This window comes from Salvelinus alpinus, chromosome 1, assembly GCF_045679555.1.
Source record: "Salvelinus alpinus chromosome 1, SLU_Salpinus.1, whole genome shotgun sequence".
Classification (NCBI taxonomy): Eukaryota; Metazoa; Chordata; class Actinopteri; order Salmoniformes; family Salmonidae; genus Salvelinus; species Salvelinus alpinus.
In genome coordinates this window covers 110672322-110678321 of record NC_092086.1, presented here as the reverse complement: position 1 = coordinate 110678321, position 6000 = coordinate 110672322, and the positions used below count along the sequence as shown (strand labels likewise).

The window sequence follows — 6000 nt, the reverse complement described above, 5'->3', positions numbered from 1 at the left end:
CATTGATTTTGTTAGTCACTCTCACTCAGATATCATATTAACATGGCATAAGTAAATGCAAAAATGTGTAGAATTGCAGGAAATTAGCTTTTCAAACTGTAAAAATGTCTCCCCACTGCATGGCTAAATGTGTAAACCAAACGTATTTGTTTACCTTTGGTTAATTAAAATACTTTTTCTGCTAATGTAGGGCAGGCCAGCCCCCGAAGTGACTCTTCTTATAAACTATACTCAATAATTTCCTGTGTTGTCTTAGGAATTCAGCCTTCTCTGTGTTGATCTCACCAACCTCTCTCTCATGAGCTATGGGCCATGGTACAAGCCATGGCTTCTTTGTCTCTCTCTCTCTCTGACCATGCTTAGAATAATTCCTTGTAAAGCTTACAATATGTTTCATTGTGCACATGTTACACATCAAGAAATATATTGAGGCACAAATTACAGACAGTGTAGCCTACAAATAGAACTCAACTAGCTGAACATTACATTTATTGGCCGTCACAGAGAGACAGATAAACAGCTTGATTATATGTTTAGAGGAGATATTCTTTGTATAAAGTGATGCGGAAGGGCAAAAAAGTACTTAGCCGTTCTACAAGTGGTCTGAGGCAGTCGGTAAATAACGAGCGTTTTCAAGTGCAACTTTACTTACAGTGGTTATGTTTAATAGTTCAGAGATTTAACGATGCTCCTACGAAGGTTCTAACGATGAATTTAGCCTTAAGATGCTTTTGGGAAACTGAGCCCAGGACTCAGGGTTAGACATAACATAGTAAACAAAAATCCGTTTGGTATGGTATGCATTAAGTTGTGGATGTCCATCATCCATTTCGTATGATATGTTCCGAATTATAATTCATACAATGTAACGAATTTGCAATATGTATGATATGTTACGAATTCCAATTTGTTGATGCTAAAGTTAGCTAGGTGGCTAACGTTAGCTAGGCTAGGGGTTAGAGTTAGGCGGGTTAGGAGTTAGGTTAGGGGAAGGGTTAGCTAACATGCTAAGTAGTTGCAAAGTAGTTGCAAAGTTGCTAATTAGCTAAAGTTGTCTGTGATGAAAGTCGAACACGGCCACCCCAACCAACCATCCTCCTTTTTAAGTAATATAATATATGCCATTTAGCAGACGCTTTAATCCAAAGCGATGTATAGTCATGCATGCATATATTTTAAGTATGGACTGCCCTGGAAATCGAACCCACAACCCTGGCAGTGCAAGTGCCATACTCAACCAACTGAGCCATACAGGACCACAGTAACCTTCTGTTTTATGGCAAACATAACATATCATACTAATTTGAGTGTCCCGGATTTTTGTTGACCATGTTATGTCTAGTCTATGAGACCAACCTGACATAACTGCAGCGCTAAATGCATTTTAACTGTTGTATCTCCTATAGATGGATAGATGGTGGGCCATCAAAACCGATAGTCTGAAGGGAGTGACATCACATTATAAACACATAGATCAACTGAGTAGATGAAATGAATGAAAATTGAAACATGTTGCTTGTATTGAACTCAAAGTGCATACATTTATTTCATTTAGCAGAGCGATTTACAGGAGCATAGAGTGTACTGTATCTAAATGCGTGGGAGAGTATTATTTCGGAGCTGGGCGGAGTTTCTAGATCTCGTGGGAGGGAGCGGTCAACACCGTCAACTCCACCCTCCTCTCTCTCGCCCTCAGGACCGGAGATGCTGAAAGCTCTTTAGTGTTGGGTTTATTCTTGAGGTACATGGCTGTGTGTGTCCTCGTTCTGTGTTATAGCCAAGTATCCCATTACACAACAACAGATATCAACAAAGTTTCCGTTGGAGCGCCGTCGCATGGGAGTCAAGCTCCTCTGGAAAGCATAAGGAATTTAAAGCAATTGACTGGACTTCGCCGAATGCAAGTGAGGTGAGTAGGCTACATTACATAGCCTGATTTGATTTACTTAGCCAGGGTAGTCCACTCAGTAACACTGACACTGTTTTCCAGGGATGGAAACTAGGTGGGTGGGCGATCTGGTTAGTTTCATCAGCTAACTTCCAAAGCATAAATAGGCTACATTAAGAAATACGTTTAAACCTTTAAAAAAAATACAAACTTTAGCACAACACTTCATCATTTACAGTAGGTTAAGAAATATCATAGAAAATAATGATCATTTAAATGAATCACTATATTCGCTGCACCATATTCTGATATGTAACTCTATTGTATGTAGGACACAGCAGGGCCGGTGCCAGAACGAATCAGTAGGACGGGCATTTGATTTCCATAGGGGGGTCACGTTTTTAAAAGGGGTTTTATATTAAAGACATATAATTTAACTGTAAAAATTTATTGCCTTTTAATGTGGCATGAACACAACCAGTGTATCACATCGTAGGCTGTGCATGAGTTTCAAGTTTGGAGAAGCTTACAATTGTCCTACCATTTCTACGGAGCTGCGTGACAGGATTATCATATGCGCATTTTCATGGAACAGTAGTAATCATTTCAATAATTACGTTTTCGTTTGTCAAAATCATTGTGACTTGGTTAATCATAAAAATCTGAATTAAAATGAAGGAAAAAAATCTCAAAGTAAAAATTCAACTAAGGCAAGAGCACCAGCCGTATGGACACATTGATACACCGTGATCAATAGGCAGCGAAAATAAATGAGCGTATGCATGGAACTCAGACATAGCATAAAAATAGGCCAATGCAGAAATTGGCCTATAACTTACATTGTAAACCAAGCAAAATACACAAAGTCGACAAATAAAACAGTAGAAAATATCAGGATGAAAGTCCAGCTACTTTCAATCGCATTAATCTCTCTACTTCCACCTGTCTGCCTCAATTTCTATCTATCTTGACTTGAACTATCGCTAGTGAAGTGCAACATTGTATCATATCAATCAACTGAATTAGGCCATTTGCAAAGGATGTAAAACGTGTTTGTTTTTTTTACTTCGTAGCCTTACTGTGTGAGGTGAAGACAAAATTACTGAGAAACTCAGTTTATTAGTGGTGGAAATGGTGAGTTAAGACAATCAGAACATCCCCAAATGGGCTCTTTCCTACATTTGCGCGCAGCAGGCCAGGTAGACCGACTTCTATGCATGCTCAGGTGTGCGTGTCAGCTGCGCGTGTTCCCTTAACATTAACAGACAGAAAAAACAGACACATGCTCATTGCTCACATGGAACACTCCAAACAAAATATAATACACAATATTAACAAAACTCATAGATGGTTATGAAATAAATCTAAATAGTTTCTTACAAGTGTAGCAGGTTGTGAACTCTGCAAATATTCTTTATGTATTTATTTCACCTTTATTTAACCAGGTAGGCTAGTTGAGAACAAGTTCTCATTTACAACTGCGACCTGGCCAAGATAAAGCAAAGCAGTTCGACACATACAGCAACATAGAGTTACACATGGAATAAACAAACATACAGTCAATAATACAGTAGAAAAAGTCTATATACAGTATGTGCAAATTAGGTAGGATAAGGGAGGTAAGGCAAAAAATAGGCCATGGTGGCGAAGTAATTACAATATAGCAATTAAACACTGGAATGGTAGATGTGCAGAAGATGAATGTGCAAGTAGAGATACTGGGGTAAATAATTAAGATAGATAAATAATAAATAATTAAATACATTATGGGGATGAGGTAGTTGGATGAGCTATTTACAGATGAGCTATGTACAGGTGCAGTGATCTGTGAGATGCTCTGACAGCTGGTGCCTAAAGCTAGTGAGGGAGATATGAGTCTCCAGCTTCAGTGGTTTTTGCAGTTTGTTCCAGTCATTGGCAGCAGAGAACTGGAAGGAAAGGCAGCCAAAGGAAGAATTGGCTTTGGGGGTGACCAGTGAGATATACCTGCTGGAGGCGGGGCTTTACCTAGCAGAGACTTGTAGATGACCTGGAGTGGGTTTGGCGACGAGTATGAAGCGAGGGCCAGCCAACGAGAGCGTACAGGTCGCAGTGGTAGGTAGTATATGGGGCTTTGGTGACAAAACAGATGGCACTGTGATAGGCTGCATCCAATTTGTTGAGTAGAGTTTTGGAGGCTATATTCTAAATGACATCGCCGAAGTCAAGGTAGGATGGTCAGTTTTACGAGAGTATGTTTGGCAACATGAGTGAAGGATAATGGTTCTAATCTGAGAATGAGAACTGTAGATTATTGTAATTAATACATGCATTAACATAAATTAATGTAACCAAATTATGGGGATTAACAGTACATGTACCACTGGTGACATATGTAATGGGGAATTTATCAAACTAAACAATCAAAGGGGCAAACAATTCACACAATGAATGTGCAGGAGAAGGCTGAGAGATTGGTGGGAGAAGGCTGAGAGATTGGTGGGAGAAGGCTGAGAGATTGGTGGGAGAAGGCTGAGAGATTGCATTGTGGAGGGTTTCGCCTATATCTCCGCCACACACCCCTCCCCTTCTTCTTGTCTCAACATTTTAAATTATTCTCAAATTATTATCTTCACACATATTTTAGATGCTTATCACTGACAGCTGCAACTCAATAATCTGCTAGACCAATTCATGACCCCACCATGTAACAAAAAAAAGTTATGTAATTATTGACCAATGTTGACTTTTTTTATTTATTTGGTCTATTACAAATCAGTCGGACAGTATTTTTGACAGTATTTCAATCTACAGACAGTGTGGTTTTTAGTGACTGAAATGCATCAGAAAGGTGTTGGGAAATTCAGAAGATCATCAGGCAATAATTCTGTCATCAGTACCACTATTGTTGTATGATCTTCCAGTCTGATTTAATGCCTAGTCTTGTCCAGTCTACTTTAGTGCATGGTCTTGTCCAGTATGATTTAGTGCCTGGTCTTGTCCAGTCTGATTTAGTGCCTGGTCTTGTCCAGTCTGATTTAGTGCCTGGTCTTGTCCAGTCTGATTTAGTGCCTGGTCTTGTTCAGTCTGATTTAGTGCCTGGTCTTGTCCAGTATGATTTAATGCCTGGTCCTGTCCAGTCTGATTTAGTGCCTGGTCTTGTCCAGTATGATTTAGTGCCTGGTCTTGTCCAGTATGATTTAGTGCCTGGTCTTGTCCAGTATGATTTAATGCCTGGTCTTGTCCAGTATGATTTAATGCCTGGTCTTGTCCAGTATGATTTAAAGCCTGGTCTTGTCCAGTATGATTTAGTGCCTGGTCTTGTCCAGTATGATTTAGTGCCTGGTCTTGTCCAGTATGATTTAGTGCCTGGTCTTGTCCAGTATGATTTAGTGCCTGGTCCTGTCCAGTATGATTTAGTGCCTGGACTTGTCCAGTCTTATTTAGTGCCTGGTCTTGTCCAGTCTACTTTAGTGCCTGGTCTTGTCCAGTATGATTTAATGCCTGGTCTTGTCGAGTATGATTTAATGCCTGGTCTTGTCGAGTCTGATTTAGTGCCTGGTCTTGTCCAGTATGATTTAGTGCCTGGTCTTGTTCAGTCTACTTTAGTGCCTGGTCTTGTCCAGTATGATTTAATGCCTGGTCTTGTCCAGTCTGATTTAGTGCCTGGACTTGTCCAGTATGATTTAGTGCCTGGTCTTGTCCAGTCTGATTTAATGCCTGGTCTCGTCCAGTCTACTTTAGTGCCTGGTCTTGTCCAGTATGATTTAGTGCCTGGTCTTGTCCAGTCTGATTTAGTGCCTGGTCTTGTCCAGTATGATTTAGTGCCTGGTCTGATTTAGTGCTTGGTCTTGTCCAGTCTGATTTAGTGCCTGGTCTTGTCCAGTATGATTTAGTGCCTGGTCTTGTCCAGTATGATTTAGTGCCTGGTCTTGTCCACTCGGTTCTAACGACTCGTGGGCTTTTTAGAGGGAAACAGTAGGTTTGTAAGTGTCCATGAGAGTCTTATCTTTCAGTGATGGGGTCATACTATTTTATAGCTTCAACCAGTCAAAAGATAGAGCCACATTTTATAAAGAAAACAGAAACCTCTCTGTTCATTACAACCACATCTAGCAGCTACTGGAGGTTAC

General features: G+C 40.1%; 1 protein-coding gene across 1 annotated transcript in view; it reads left to right on the top strand.

The window, feature by feature from the left end:
• The first annotated feature begins 1717 nt into the window (after positions 1-1717).
• prlra (prolactin receptor a) overlaps positions 1718-6000 on the top strand; it is a 40560-nt gene continuing 36277 nt past the window's right edge. Inside the window, exon 1 of the mRNA XM_071341089.1 lies at positions 1718-1909. The gene's annotated coding sequence lies outside the window, so the exon portion shown is untranslated. The remainder of the gene's footprint in view (positions 1910-6000) is intronic.